Source organism: Protopterus annectens, chromosome 2.part0, assembly GCF_019279795.1.
Source record: "Protopterus annectens isolate FY-2018-M chromosome 2.part0, PAN1.0, whole genome shotgun sequence".
Taxonomy (NCBI): Eukaryota; Metazoa; Chordata; order Ceratodontiformes; family Protopteridae; genus Protopterus; species Protopterus annectens.
This window is the reverse complement of record NC_056728.1, coordinates 391,277,109-391,293,501: the sequence shown is the minus strand read 5'-3', so window position 1 is coordinate 391,293,501 and position 16,393 is coordinate 391,277,109.

Here is a 16,393-nt window from a genome sequence, read left to right as displayed (position 1 = left end):
CTGGGCAGGGGCTGGGGTTGGTATGTGAATATCCAGTAGGATTACTCTATGGTCTGATCTTACCAGTGAGGGATACACTTCTGGTCTGGAGCATAGAGTCCCCATGTTGGTGATGATCAGGTGCAGTATGTTTCCCCTCTTGTGGGAGTGGTAACAAGTTGTTCCATAGCATTTGAGTTTATGAATTCTAGGAACCTTTGGCCTAGGGTGTTGGAGCTACAGTAATGCTCCCAGTCTATGTGTGGGTAGATGAAGTTGCCCAATATAATGTTGTTTGGAGATACCTTCATATATTCATGTGTTCTTAAGTAGGCCAAATGGGGTTCCTGGGTTTAGGAGGGTGGTCTGTAGCAGGCTATGAACTGGAAGGCAGTTTTACCCACTATTAGTTGCACGTGGATAGTCTGTGATGCTTCATGCTGTGGCACCAACCTGGGGGTGTGGGTATCCTTTACAATTATTGATACTCACCCTCCTTTCATAGTTAGTTCCATGTTTTAGGGCTGTACAGCATGGTATGAAGTGTAACCTGGTAGTGCTAGGGTGCTCTTTGGAGCCTTGAACCAGGTTTCTGTTACTGCATAGATATCAACATTCTCCATGCTGAGTAGAGTTTGCACTGCATGCATCTTGCAGTTTAGATGTCTGGCATTGAGTATCATTACTTCTAGTTTCTTATCCCTTGTGATACCTATGTAGGTGGGTTTGTGTTTTGAGCCTTTCCACCAGAATGCAAACCATTGACACTGGTAAACCGTATGACCCACAGCATACTGTCAAACCATGTCATACATACATGTGACCCCAGGTGAGACATATGTGTAGTACAACACAAAGTGGCCACCAATATGAACTACAATGTATGACTACTGTGTCACATGGTGCATGTCACCCTTGCCATGTATGCACTATGCATCTATATGCAGAGAATGCAACTCCACCTTGTTCACAAATGTACACCTGCAACTGTGTGCTGCAAACATCACACATGTACTGTCCACTCCATAACACATGCAGGCACAGGTACACACAACTGCCATGTGGCACATGTGCAGACATTACACTTTTGGAATTAACACTGGTGTATAAAAAACTATAATGACAATCATAGTGTTAATGCATCAGGCATGCTGGGATATACCCACAATGATATCATTACACTGTACTGTTAACAACATGATAATATTACTACAGTGCTATGTAGTCAGCCTGTGCATCAGCACCATGCTATCCTGTTCCTGCATCAATGTTACAGATTGCAGGAGGTGGCACAGTTTCATCATATGCACAGGGTGTGTACTTGGTTTGCCAGAGTCTGCCATTGACACATCCAATCAACATGTATGTGTGTGTGTGTTAGTGAGGGACAACAGTACAACATGGGGCAATGTTGATGCGGTTTGTGTGTGTATGTGTTAGCCCTGGGTGTTAGCATTATGCCTGTGTGTATGCATGCACACAGTTCCACCACATGGCTGCCATATACGGGTGTTTGTGAACAGCCACAGACTGTACCTGCCAGGTCATACAGATCACTGTATCTGGCCACGGACACAGTACCTGTGCCTGGCAGGGGTGCTACGGACAGTATCAGGTACTAAGCCAGACTGGGTACTGATATCAGAAGCAGTGGGTTTTTGACTGGACACATGTCCCTGCTGGGACTGTCCAGAGCCACGTGCACGTGGTCTTCTAGGATGGTCTGATGACAGCACAGACCCAGCATTGCTGGGGGCTGGTACTGGTACTATGGGAGTGGCTGCGGGTTTGTTGTCGTCCGCGACGACTGCTAGCTGATGATGTTGCCGGCATACGTCCACGTCGACTCCTCAACCATCCTGCATTGCCCTGGCTCATGGACATGTAGTTGTGGAACAGAACTAATGTGTCCCCCCAAAGTCTATCAATGACCTCACCGACAGTACAGATGGCAGCCGCAACATCACGCATAGTGTCATTCATAGCAGTGCGATGTGCTCTCAGCTCCCTCAGACCCTGTCTGGTGTACCGTTCCATACGTGCCTGTGCCTGCATTACAGCTCGGAACATAGCTGAGGTTAAAAGACCTCTGTGGGCACGTCTGACAGGGGCTGTACGACCATGGATGCTCCCACGAGATCCCCTGGACATCTGCCTGTGTGGTACCATGTCAGGACTCTGGCCATGGCTGCTGTGAGGGGATGCATGTGCCACTGATACCACATTACCCTGGTCAATGCCCACTGTATTCTGTCCCTCAGCTAAGGACATTGGTGACAATGGATGTATCGGCAGGATGACTGTGCGCATTGATGGGGTTGACAGCTGTGTACTGTCGATTGGCTGACCAACAACAGACCCTGTCACACCTCCCTGTGCCATTACACATGTATCATCATTATCACTATCCCCAGCAGTGGCTTCAGGTTCCCTGCTGCACGCCAACAGAGCAACACCAGAACCTGTGAGAGGAAGACAGGAAACACAGTTTACAATGTGTACACAATGTTACCACACATGCACATGGGCACACATGCACATGGGCACACTTGCACATGGGCACACTTGCACATGGGCACACATGCACACGGGCACACATGCACATATGCACACATGCACATGGGCACACATGCACACAGGCACACATGCACACATGCACATGGGCACACATGCACACGGGCACACATGCACACATGCACACATGCACACATGCACATGGGCACACATGCACATGGGCACACATGCACACATGCACACATGCACATGGGCACACATGCACACTCCCCAGTACAGCAGATACAAACACACACACACCTGCAATCCAACACATACACAATACTGTTTGAGGGTATTATTAGTATTAACATTATTATTAGTATTAATAGTATTGTTATTACATACTCACCAGCATGGAATGGCTGCCTTGCTGTTACTCCAGAGGGACCTGCACAAATAAGAGTTATTGTCAGTGGCCACAACTGTGCCATTGATATTGTGAGTATGATACAGTACAGTAGTACAACAGTTGGCTTTCACAGGTGTAGTGAGAATATCAATCTTGCACAAGAATAGGCAAGATAACAGCTACACACACAGTACACATCTCACACATGCATAAACTACCAGTGCAGAGAACAGTCAACTACAGATATAGCATGTTACCTGCACACTCCATATCCACATGCTGGGTGGCTCCGCCCTCCATCATGACACATGTCTGTGGATGTTGTTGTTGTTGGCCTGGAGCCACAACACTTAGGAGGAGCTCCTCCACTCTGGTGAGGGGGGGTGGATAGGTACCCCACTACCTGTGGCAAGCTGTATTCTGTGGATATCAGATGCACACTGATGGACATTTCTAATTAAATCACTGCAGTGATGGCGTACCTGCTCATATATCTGGTTATGCATGCCTATGTCATTTACCCGACGGACAAGGTCTTGCCACAGTGCAGCCCTCTCCTGCTAGTTCTGGCTGGTCCTGGAAAACAGTGTATAGAAATCCCGCACCAGGCTCTGGTGTATCTCCTCATCCTCTGCAGCTGAATAACGCGGGTTGCGCTGATGCACCATCACCCTGGAAGGTAAAGAAAAATATGTGAGCAAGTAATATGGCACACGTAATACTCTACTGTACTGATATCACTGAACTGCCATATATAGCATCTGTCTGTCTATCAGGGGATACACATGTAAATTACCACATATCTGTGCTCAGCCCACAACTGTGTGACAGTGCCTGCCACACTCCATACAACAAACTAGTATACACCAACACTCGGCACACTGTTTGAGGTACAATGCACAACCTCACACTGGGGGTATGTATCAAGCTAATGGATGGAGAATATTGTCATCCCATGCAATGTATGCAATGCACATTTACAGTTTCACTGGTAATCCACCCTAGTCTTTGCTGCCATACCCCTACCTACACCGCAGTCGTACACAGGTAACTACAGCACAACATATGGCAATCTAGTATGTTTGTATCCCAATAATTGACACATCTTTCTCTGGCCTCACACCGAGGACACAAACTACAATGACAGACACAAAGTCACACTGAGCAATCACACCATTACAGACCTTGCACACAGTCAGTGTCACACTCATTTCACCTCACATAGTTGGTATTGCACTGAGTACATGTGTGTGTGTGCATTGTGTCATAGGTAGGTGCTATGCTATTGGCCCTGGGCCTACAGCAGCATAGCCTTATGCTACCCTGCCCCTTGGGACACATGTAATGTGATTGTACTTGCTCCTGTCAAACAGTTACACAGATGTGACTCACACGGCATATTACCTATCTCCATAACATTCATCAGGGGTATGTCTGACATCTACTAATAAGGAGCCTTGTTTGTTAATGCTGGGTGGTTTAGTCCAGGGTATGGCATATTTGTGGATAGGAACCTGTACCTCCAGCATGTGCTCTTTACTGCGGTGACAAGGATTAGGGCCATAGGTCATGTAGGCTGGACAGATTGTGAGGTGTTACCATGGCGGTTGGACAACTGGTATGGGTGTGACATAACTCTGTATGTCCAGCACTGGTAACCTCTGTGCAGGCAGTATGCAAGGCACTCTAGCTGTGGTTTTGTTAGTCAGTCTGCATAGGGAATGTGTTTGTGGCCATTATCAGTCTTTGTTAGGTATGTCTGTGGCCTTTCCACTTGCTGTAGTTCTCATGGGAGGTACATACTGCATAGGACATTGTGAGGTGTACAGGGGTACACTGACTTACATTTCCCTAGCTGACACACCTTTTGTGATAACACGTTCCATGTACAGGGATTACAAGACTAGTGTGCCACTGTGGATATCAAAGGGGAGGCTATTGTACACCTCTGTCCCATGTTCCCTTCTGACACCTCCAGTGGTAGGCAGGCAACCACCTATGTGGTAGTTAGTGGGTAACATGTTGTGGAATGGGGTATGGTACTGCACTATCAACACTGGTGTTCTGTCCATGCCTTGGTCACCAGGCACCTGTTGCAGTACATCTGCCCCCATGTCCCCCTCTCTCACTCTCTCTTTATATATATATATATATATATATATATATATATATATATATATTTATATATATACATATAAATATATATATATCAATATATACATATCTATATATATATATATATATATATATATATATATATATATGTAAATATATATACATATCTACATATATGTATATATATCTATATACACACTGCTATATATAACCATATATATATATATATATATATATATATATATATATATAGATATATATATACACATATCTATAGACATTCATATTTATCTGTATACATGTATGTATCTAAATTTATATCTATATATGTATTTGTCTATTATATCTATATGTATATACATATTCTCTATCTATCTATCCATATATCTCTATGTATCTATACAGACCTCTTTGTCTATGTACATATATATATATATATATATATATATATATATATATATAGATATGTAGATATATAGACATATATATGTATAACGATATATATATATATGTGTATATATATATATATATATATATATGTATATATATATATATATATGTGTGTGTGTGTGTGTATATATATATATATAGATATATATATATATATATATATATATATATATATATATATATATATACACACACACACACACACACACACACACACTTCTTAACATCCATTGCTGTACATATACATGCACATGTAGGTACATGGACTGCCCACCTTTCATGGTGGGAATATCACTTCTGCAACGGTTGTGAGACATACCATTCTGTAATGATATTGCACACTGTTGTGCATAATGCATTATGCTGTCCTCAAGCCATATAGCTGTAGCAGGCCTCACTGGCTCAGTTCCACAGAAGTTCACCACCACATGACATATACCTGCACTGCATGCTGTTTTCAATGCCACATACTACAACCTACATTGATATGTGCACATAGCAACCTTCAACTACATATGTATGTCCAGCCTTCACTAACAGTTGCAGTATGTCCCTTGCCCTATACACATCTTCATATACATATAGATACAGACTGCTAACACATATGGAGGGTTCACAGTATGTAGATTATTTGATTATGTAGTTTACATTACCTTTGTCTCTGACAGATTTGTGTTGGATTGCTGGCTGGCTGCCTGGATGGCTGGATGGCTGGCTGGCTGCCTGGATGGCTTGATGGCTGGCTTGCTTTTTTTTGGGGGGGGGGGTCTCTGTCTCTGTCTCTCTCTCTCTCTCTCCCTCCAGTTGCTGCAGTGATATTATTGCATGTGTGGACTGGCAGTACAGGCTGCTTTTGTAGGTATCTGCACATGTGCATGTGATGGCCTCTGCACCAATTAGTGGCCAGCATTTACTAATTGCATGCAGCCTGCTGTGTGGTAATTGCAGTTCTCACTGTGATTTCAGGACACTACTATAAAATGTTAGGTTAGGTAGGCATAGGCCTTTCAGTTTTGCAAGGTGGGGACCATGCTGGTTTGCTGTGCACACTGTTGTGTCAGTCAGAAGGTTGGTATGTCTGTCATATCTAAGGTGTGTTGTAGCCACTGAAATGCATGTTGTACTGAAACCTGACTGTTGATTTTTCTAGTTCACTCTTCTCAGCGTGTATGTTAACCCACACCTGTTAATGCTAACACTGTTTATATGGGAGTATGTACTTTCCTGTGGGAGTTGTGGATTAACTGGTATACAACAGTAGTTCTTGCAATGTGTTGCTATGGCTTCACTATTTTCCCTTTACATTCACTCCTTGAAGGCCTGATATTTGTCTTTACTGGAATGTGTTGCTATGGCTTTCCTATTTTCCATTTACATTCACTCCTTGTAATGCATGATATATTTCTTTCAGCAGTGAGTTCTTATATGTTTGCTGTGGCTTGGTGGCACTGCATGCAGTCTGGTGAGCTCAAGGTCTGGGGTTTGACACGCACAAGGGTATTTTATTTTGCTGCTGAGCAGTACTAGGGCCTTGTATTTTGTACTAACAATTATGAATATCAGGCACATGCAGTGCTTGTAAACTGCTATACTGTCATTAGTTTGTTAGATGGCTACATCCTTTGATATTTCTGTGTTGTACTCCTACATGAGGGCATGCTTGTGGAAGTAATTCTACAGCTATTCGCAGAGTGTGTAACAGCAGACAGGCTAATATGCCTGTGTGTTTCTGACACTTGCAGGCCTCAGATACTCTCAGGTATATATTTGAGCAGCCTCAGGGAAAGGTACATATCAGTGGGATACACCCATGATATATTTCAGATATTCTGCAGTTGTGACTGTGGGGTATTTTGAGCATATGTATTACTACACCATTTCTGACATGCAAGTAGTGTCTACTTTAACTTACTGACAGTCACCATTATGTGGGATTCCCCACCTTTCTATCTACTGTTAGTACATTTCACAGGGAGGAGTCAGTGGGGCACATGTAACATTTTTTGCAAATCAGAGACATCCCTGTAAATCAGTCACAGTCGGGAAGTCTGGCCTCATACCTATTCAAATATGGCAGTGTTTATCGTACTCTGATACTGTGTGGGGTTTGTAAGGTGCTACTCTAACATTATTACTTCCTAGCATGGCTGTTTCTCTTATCACACTCATGTATGGCCTTCCTATATTCCCTTTAGATTCAGTCCTTCTATTTCATGATATATTTCTTTCAGCACCAAGCTCTTGTATATCTGTCATGGCTCAGTGGTAATTCATGCAGACTTCTGTTTCCAAGGTCTTGGGTTCGAGAGGGGAATTTTATTTTGCTGATGAACAGACTACAGGCCTTGTCATACAGAGTGACTAAGGCACTTTTAAGTAGTTGTAAGCGGGTTTGCGCTGGTTTGCGTGGTGCTTACACATGCGCACACTCGCTTAGCTAAGCGCACACAAGCGCACACCCGCTGACTACTGCTTAAAAGTGCTTACTCCCGCTAACACCCGCACTAATTTCTTTTAAAGAAAAGAAAATGGGGAGATAGGAAAGTGGTGAAAAAGTGGGCACAAAGAGGGTAGGACAATAGGAAAACAAGCTCGGGATGTGCAGGAAGGATGTAGGGAAGGCCCATAGCTGCCCATTTCTTTATTAGCAACAGCTGTGCATATGTGTGAAATTTGGTGTGAAATTTGAAACCTTCCACCCCTGAGAGAGGGATGAGGACAACAAAATATGTTGTACTGCCAATTAGAATTATCAGTTTACATGTCCAGTGGTCATGTGTGCAAATTGGACAGCTATGTATGGGGCGTAATTTTTTTGTGGGAACAGAGTGCCCTTTTTTATTTTTTTTTCAGGTGAGAGTGGAATGTGAGGTACAGGAAGTAGGTATATTCGGGGAGGTAGGTTGGGGAGGTTAACAGAAAAGACAAACAAGACGCATACAGGGGCTGAGTATGACACATGTGGGGGGTAAACACAAATGACAGGGACGGATGTTTGGATATCGCGAGCCCGTGACTCCGCAGATGGCAACAGTGGAACTGAAATCCCCACCCATAGGCAGTTATCACTGCACCTTCACAGCCCAGGCTGGGGCTGTGCTGGGGGCTGGATAGAACGGGCAGGCACACCCATGAGTTCTGCCACCCTCGCCTCAAGCTGGCGTAGGGGATCAGTCACAGACAGCCTGATCTCGATACGCACCACAGACTGGACCCTATGGAGGGTGAGTGGAGGCTCTCCTCCAGCCACGCTTGCAGAGGGGGGACGAGCCCCATCCCCTGCAGTGCTTCCACCTGAAGGTGGCACAGGGCCACCGGAGGAGGAGGTCCCGGCCTGGGCACTGGTGCCAGGTGCACTCGCCAGCTGAGGTGGGAGAGGTGGGTCCGCTGGAACCCACCTTCCCTGTTGTCCTATGTTTAGCAGTATTTTATGGCATTTTTGGTTAGTAACAAACAACACCATTCAAAATTAGTTGTAACAGCATGCATCAGTATTCCCATTGATCAAACACCCATGAATTCCGAACATTGAGCAGCAAGCATAGCACATGCATATTTAGAACAACAGTGCACATTGCAACAGCATGCAAGGTTGATTGGTGGCAACAGGCCATCAGGTTTGGATATGTGAACGGGGCACATGCATCAACGTACATGCAGATATGTATGAACCAACAGGACAAATGTCCATGGGAATTAATTGTGAATACACATACCCGGTTTGGTGTGGAATGGCATCATTTGTGACAATAGGGTAAGGTGAAGAAATATTACATTAACAACTAAAACTACCTATACATATACTGTACATTCCTAGTAGATGCAGATCTATATCCCCTACATGTATTAGTACAGTTTCCTGTATGTAACGTTAGGAATGTTGGTGATGGGGATGTTACTGCTACATTAATATACATTCCATTTGTATTCATATATGTTCATATCTGGCTGTGTTCAGGTACAGCATCCTGCTACATTTGATTTATATGGGTCTAGACAACTGTGGATGTTCAGCATTTAATACAACCATACTATTTCCATAATGCAAGGGTACAACAACATATCCAATTTGTGGGACGGATACAGTCCATGTTCTGCATTTTATTTCACACATTATTGTTTGGTTGTGGCTGTCTTATTCATTTCATTATGTAGTGACTGCAGTATACCTTTATTCCAGACTTCTTGGTAGCTTCAAACTGTCTTTCTCACACTCTCTCAATTATTTTATATTTACATTTCAGAATGGTACTTAATTCTAGGCTTTATTAACATTTATTACTGGTTTACAACAATCCTTTCCAGCTGACTTACTTATTTCATATGGCAGAATTTACAAGGATGTATTTGACACTTGTCTATCCTTTGTTGATTGATTACCACTCATTTTCTGGCTGCAGCAGTTATCTGATATTACAATACAGGTGGAAACTCTATTTGAGACTTGTTTAATCTTTATTACTGGTTTGCATTGCACTGTTTTCCAGGCTGCATCACTTATCTAATCTTACAATATTAGCAGAATCTTTCTTCTAGGCTTATTTGACCTTTATTACTGGGTTACAACACTGAACTCTTTTACAATCTGTCTCACTTATATTCTATAACAATACCAGCTAAATAATTACTAACCTGCCTGGTGGCGCAACCTCAGCAGCCTATCGGCATAGGCGTGCCGATTCGCGGAACGAACACCTGCAGCTGTAATATAAATGAAGTAATATTGGAATATACCTCTCCATACTATAGGCTAGGGTAGCATTTGTTACATACTTAATTACATGGATACTTACTCAGTAGTGGGGTGTTGGGCATTTGGCGGGCCTCCTGGATCCAATGGTTCAGTTGGTCCTCCTTCCGTCGCTTTAGGTCCGCATGGTGGTGATATACTTGTTCACCAGTCCTCAGAATGCCTGTGGCACTGGTGAGATCATGTACCAACCGGTTCCATGCCTCTGCCTTGTATGCACCCCAGTGAACCTGGCCCTGCATGAGTTGTGCTTCATGATCATGGACTAGGAGCCAAACCATATATTTTGACTCCTCAACACCCCACCTCTGTGCTCTAAAGCGACTTCCCTCTCCTGAACCTGCCACCCTGACTGCAAATGGGTACCACAATCAGTTATGCTGTGTATTCCCGCCTATGGGGCTTATATATGCTGGTTTTCCCGCACTTATCCATGATTGGCCATTTTGGATATTTATCAGCTTAAAAAACCTGCTTTGTCATGCTTCTATTTACATTCATTCCTATATATATGCTAATACTGCATTTCTCAGTACAACTGTCATGGCTTAGTGGTTCAGTGCTTTGACTATGGTGCACAGTATCCTGTGTTCGAGCCTGGCCATTGCTTGTTTTATTTTACTACTGTCTAGACAGCTAGGAGGTGTGTCTGTGTAAAGGCGGCTTTGATACAGCTTGCCCAACGTTGCCCGCCGGTAAGCTGGTTGGCGTGGTGCGCAGCTCCGCACAAACGGCTTATGCTGGGTGATGCGTTATTTGGCTATGAGCACTCATATTATGCTGGGTAAAAGCTTTGCTCAGCTACAGGCACTCATTTTAAGCATGTTAAAGCATTGCTCAACTCCGGGCACTTATATTAAACCTGTTAAACCACTGCTCACCTACGGCAGTCATATTAAGCCTGTTAAAGTGCTGCTCACCCATGGGCACTCATATTCAGCTTGTTAAAACACTGCTCACCTATGGGCACTCATATTACGCTTGTTAAAGCCTTGCTCAGCTATGGGTAATTATGATCCTTTTTTATTATGTCAGATTTCTTCAGAAAAACATGGCCCATTTCATTACATTTTACTTAAATTATAGTTTTATATATATATATATATATATATATATATATATATATATATATATATGTCAGGGGATTGCTTCATGCTTATTTAAATAAAAATGGTGAATGATGTTGTGGGGGCTCAAACTGTGACTACCCCCTCTTTGGCCAACGTCTCTACCGCTACGCTATTGCTACTTGGCTTAATTTGCATATTTAGATCTTATATGCTTTTCAATGTCTGCTAACTGTGGCTGAGCAGAGGGCATACCTGCGCAAACGAGCGCAACTATGGGCAAACATTTTGGAAATTATAAAAAAAATAATTAAACTGCTAATTTTACATTTTACATTACAGTTGGGTTTATAGTCTGTGGGGTCATGTGTGGTGTTGTGTTCCTTGACATTTCCGCGGACTCGCTCGTGGGTGTTTACTTTCAGGACTCTGACTCTTCTGGGGGTGTGTCCCTTTGCAGAACTCGGCATTCGGACACGCCCCCTACTTTCCTACACAGACCGTGTTAGCCTAGGGTATGATTCAGCATGCCCTCATGAATATGCATGGCATGCTAACGTCATACCGTTAGACTGCAGCCTCCGTGTAAGACATATTAACTCTTACACGGAGGTTTCGTGAATCTGGCCCATTGTTTAATTTATACTCAGTGATGAAACTGGTTGGTATGGAACATTGTTTAATCTAAACTTATTGATGTAACTAGGATGTGCTTTTACAAACAAGTACAAGAATATAAGACCTCACAATACTTCTGGGTGTACTGAAGAGTTGCATTTGTTTTCTTAAGAACATATGTAAAACTATTGTGATGCTTTTGCCCTAAGACTCAACCATTGGCTCTATTTTGAGTGTTATTACATTGAGGCTTTTGGTCAGAAGACTCAAGCAATGTGTTGATTTGGATCCAGTGGTCTAATTTGGTGGTTCTTGAAGCTAATATGGGACATTGTAATGTGTGGTGTTTTTTGGGATGGGGTAGTGCTTTAAATACATCTACGGATGTGACCTATGTGTGTTTTTTTTACCAAACCAGCATTTGAGTACTTATTAGGGATGGTGAGGTGATATATTCACGCGCATTGAAGAGTCGTGTTTGGTGAAATTATTTATTTAAGCGCACTAAAGAATCGTTTTTGGTGAAATGATTTATTTAAGCGTACTGAAGAGTCTTGTTTGTTGTGCTTGCCATTCATGAACAAAGGAAGGACATTAGACATTATAATATTTATGTTCTGGTTGAATACGGGACATTGTTTGAAGTTCAAGTCTTGACTTAATACATATGTTTGTTCTTTATGGATGTTATATATGTGTTCCTGTGATTACAAATGGTCGCACAACCATTAAGGCTGGGGGCAGGTTTTGTAAAGAGTTTAATGGGTTGTGCTTCTTGGGCCTATTGTTTTGGAACAAATTATACATTCATGGGGTGCTGTGGCCACATTCATTGGCTACGTATATTATGTGCTGATAAGGGGGTCTTAACATCATTTGTGAAGTGATTGCTGGTTAGAATTTGAGGGGATTATCACCCGTGTTTAATGCTCATCAGATTTTTTTTGATTGTTTAGTTTAAGTTGGGTCTGTTAGGGCCCATAATAATATTTTCATAATGGCGGACAATTCAATGAAGGGAATTTGAATATAACAGTTGAAGATTTGGAGTGGGGAAGATTAGTTTGAAATTGGGACTGGTCGTGAAAGGGTAATACTATTATTGTATGTGAAATGGTGTTGCAGTATTTTGATTTTGTAATTTAAGTGTCATTTCTATATGGTCCTGTGTTGGGGGCACTAGTATTTAAATGCACTTGTTAAATATACACAGTGTAAGACGATGTATACAGCATTTCACGATAGGTAACATTTATAAGACAGTCATAGTATTTCAAATATTGTTATGCCAACTGTTTTGTTCTTAAATTAAAAAAAAAGGGGGTTGATTTTGTGTTAGTATAGACACTAACAACCTATACAAGTGCATTTATTAATAACTAACAGTTTATGTATATTAATATCTGTTATAACTGTAAAACTGCTAGTCTGATGGTCTTGCAAAATGGAAATGTTATGGGTTGCTACTTTAGCAGGTGACACTGTAGTTTTTTGAGGGTCACTTGAATTGTAATTTTTCAGTTTGGGACTGGTTGAAGGTTACAAATTGGAATTGAAAGTTAACAGTTGAAGTAAAATTTTGGGGTTATCTTTCAAAATGATCTTAGTTACTATACTACAAGGTTTGTCTGCTGTTAAGTATGACTTACATATTTTTGGGGTTGATAGGACTGAGGGGCGTTTGGGTGATACACCCCATGTGGTTGACCAATGTAGTGAATTATTTAGTAAATTAAGGAAGGGGATGACCACGTTACGTACCAATGTGTGGCATGTGAAGTTAGTTAAGGCCTATCAGACCAAGAACATAACACCTAGAGGCCTCAGGGTCTGGATAATGCCATATGTAAGTATGGCTGATGAAATATTGAGTCAGGAATGGGCACAGGTACAGCAGGATGCCTCAATGACATCTGTAAAGATTTTGTCTTCACACTATGAACGTGTGATTGACAAAAATTGTGTAGATGTACAAAAGTTATGTGAGGATTTAAAACCATTTGAGGGACAAGCCCGGTACCAAGAGTGCTTAACCAAATTGTCTAGAGATCTATTAGCCCTGGATAAATCTTTGAAAAGCAAAAAACATCAAAAATTCAATCGAGATATCAAGGATTATGAGCATGGGAGACCCTTTGACCTTAGGAAGAGTGTTAAGTTTTCTGAGGGAGGGTGTAAGATGTAGAGAGTAAAAAGGAAAAGACCCAGGTCAGTCCTTAAAAAATCCAGCTTAGAAAATAGTAGTACCTCAGGGGAAGAATCATCAGCTACTGATGTGGAACAAACACTTACTCAGGGGTCATCTAGTTCCAAGAAACAAAGAGGCATGGAATACCCTTTAGGCCAAGATGACACTGAGTGGGTAGAAAACATAACAAATATAAGCAATGTACAAATGTTGTTACAGACGCTGGGTCACCATTAACTATGGTGTACAATGTTCATAATATCTCCTCTGTAACTCTAACAGAAGTGGAGGAACAATTGCTTAATAAAGGATTCAAATATATACCCGGTTTCTTTGTGAATGAAGATAGTGTGGTGGAGGATGTGTTGGCATTTTGTCGGTTACTCAATTTGAAACTGTACTTTGCTTCCCAGAATAGGGCTCAAAGATCTACTGAATTTTGTTTTCAAAAATCCAAGTTTATGCCTCCAATGGATAAACATGTAGTGATATTTCAAGAGTCAGTTATAAAATACTTACATTTTAGGAATTCTGAAGCCACAATACTGAGCCAAAATTTGACAGTTGAGGAGCAACAGGCATTTAGGAATTTAAAAGACAACACTAATATTGTTATCATCCCAGCGGACAAAGGTAGGGGGATAGTGGTTATGGACACTGAAGATTATGTATTAGAGGCCTGTAGACAGCTAAGGGATGCAAGGCATTATATGCCCATGCCACCTGACCCCACCTTTCGATTTTAGAGAGCCATTGATACATTTTTGGACCTGGCCTGTGATGAAGGGATAATATCCCAACAGGTGAAACAACATTTAATGGTTGATGACCCCCGGCAACAGATCCTTTGCTTGTTCAAGATTCATAAAAACCTAGAAAAGCCACCAGACAGACCGATAGTGTCCGGTATAAAATCTCTAACAGAGCCATTATCAGCTTTTCTAAAACAACATTTGCAGCCTTTATTGAATATGGTTAGAGCGAGAATTCAAGATAAAACAGAATTCTTGACAATAATTGAGAATTCTCAGTTGGAATCACACTGGTTACTGTGTACATTAGATGTGACAGCACTATATACCAGCATTCCACATTGGGCTGGATTGGATGCTGTTAGGTATTGGTTAGAGAAAGTGAATATATACCCTCCAGGGTTTAACACCTTGCTATTATGCATGGTGGAACAAGTTCTTACTAAAACTTTTATATTTTTCCAGGGGGATTGCTATTGCCAAGTTCAGGGAACAGCAACTGGGGCATCTTTTGCCCCCATATATGCTGATTTGTTCATGGGCTACTTAGAGGATCTGTTAATATATGGCAGTTCACACAATGTTTATTTGTCCGAGATAGACATCTGGAGATTTCTCGATGACTGTTGGCTAGTACTGCGTGGCGGGAAAGACTATTTTTTAGAGTATGTTCAGTATTTGAATGAAAATAAGTGGGAGATAGAATTTACTTTGAATGTGGATGCACAGCAGATTAATTTTTTGGATGTGACAGTGATAAGAAATGATGACAATACGTTGGCATCCAGGAATTATCATAAGTACCCACAATATAATACTTTGTTATTTACTACAAGTCTAAATCCCCTGCAACATTATAGAAAATATACCTAAGTCTCAGTTTTTGAGGGTGAAGAGAATTTGATCTTCTCCATATGTCTAGCAATAATTTGAGGATGATCTTACAGAAAGGTTTTTGGTCAGGGGGTATCAACCATGCTATATCAGGTCAGCTAAGAGATGGGTAGCAGGTCAAAATAGGTCCGAAATATTAAGATGTCATGATAAAAAACATGAGGATGATAACACTATTAGGTTTGTCACTACATTTGGTAGGAACATCAATATCATCAGGGATGTAATTAGCAGAAATTGGAATATCTTGTTAGCCAATGAGGAATTGTCAGGCCTATTATCCTCAAAATGTCTATTTTCATATAGAAGGGGACGAACGTTAGGATCTTATTTCAATCATTACAAACTGGGTAACAGGGACAGAAATTCTGTACAACAAGGTACATTAACTGGTGGCAAGGTGCGTGGGTCATACCCGTGTGGGCATTGTTCATTATGTAAGCATATGTTAAAAATTAAGCAGTTTTCTAGTAAGAATACCAGTAAGGTGTATGATATAAATTTTTTTGCAAACTGTAGGTCAGATTGGTTTGGTATATTTAGTGACTTGTTCTTGTGCTGCTTTTTATGTTGGGCAGACCTCCAGGTCTATGCGTTCGTATCTCAGAACACCTTAGTGACATTCAAACCAAATGTATTTCAAATGCTCCGTATAAACATACACTTAAAGATAAT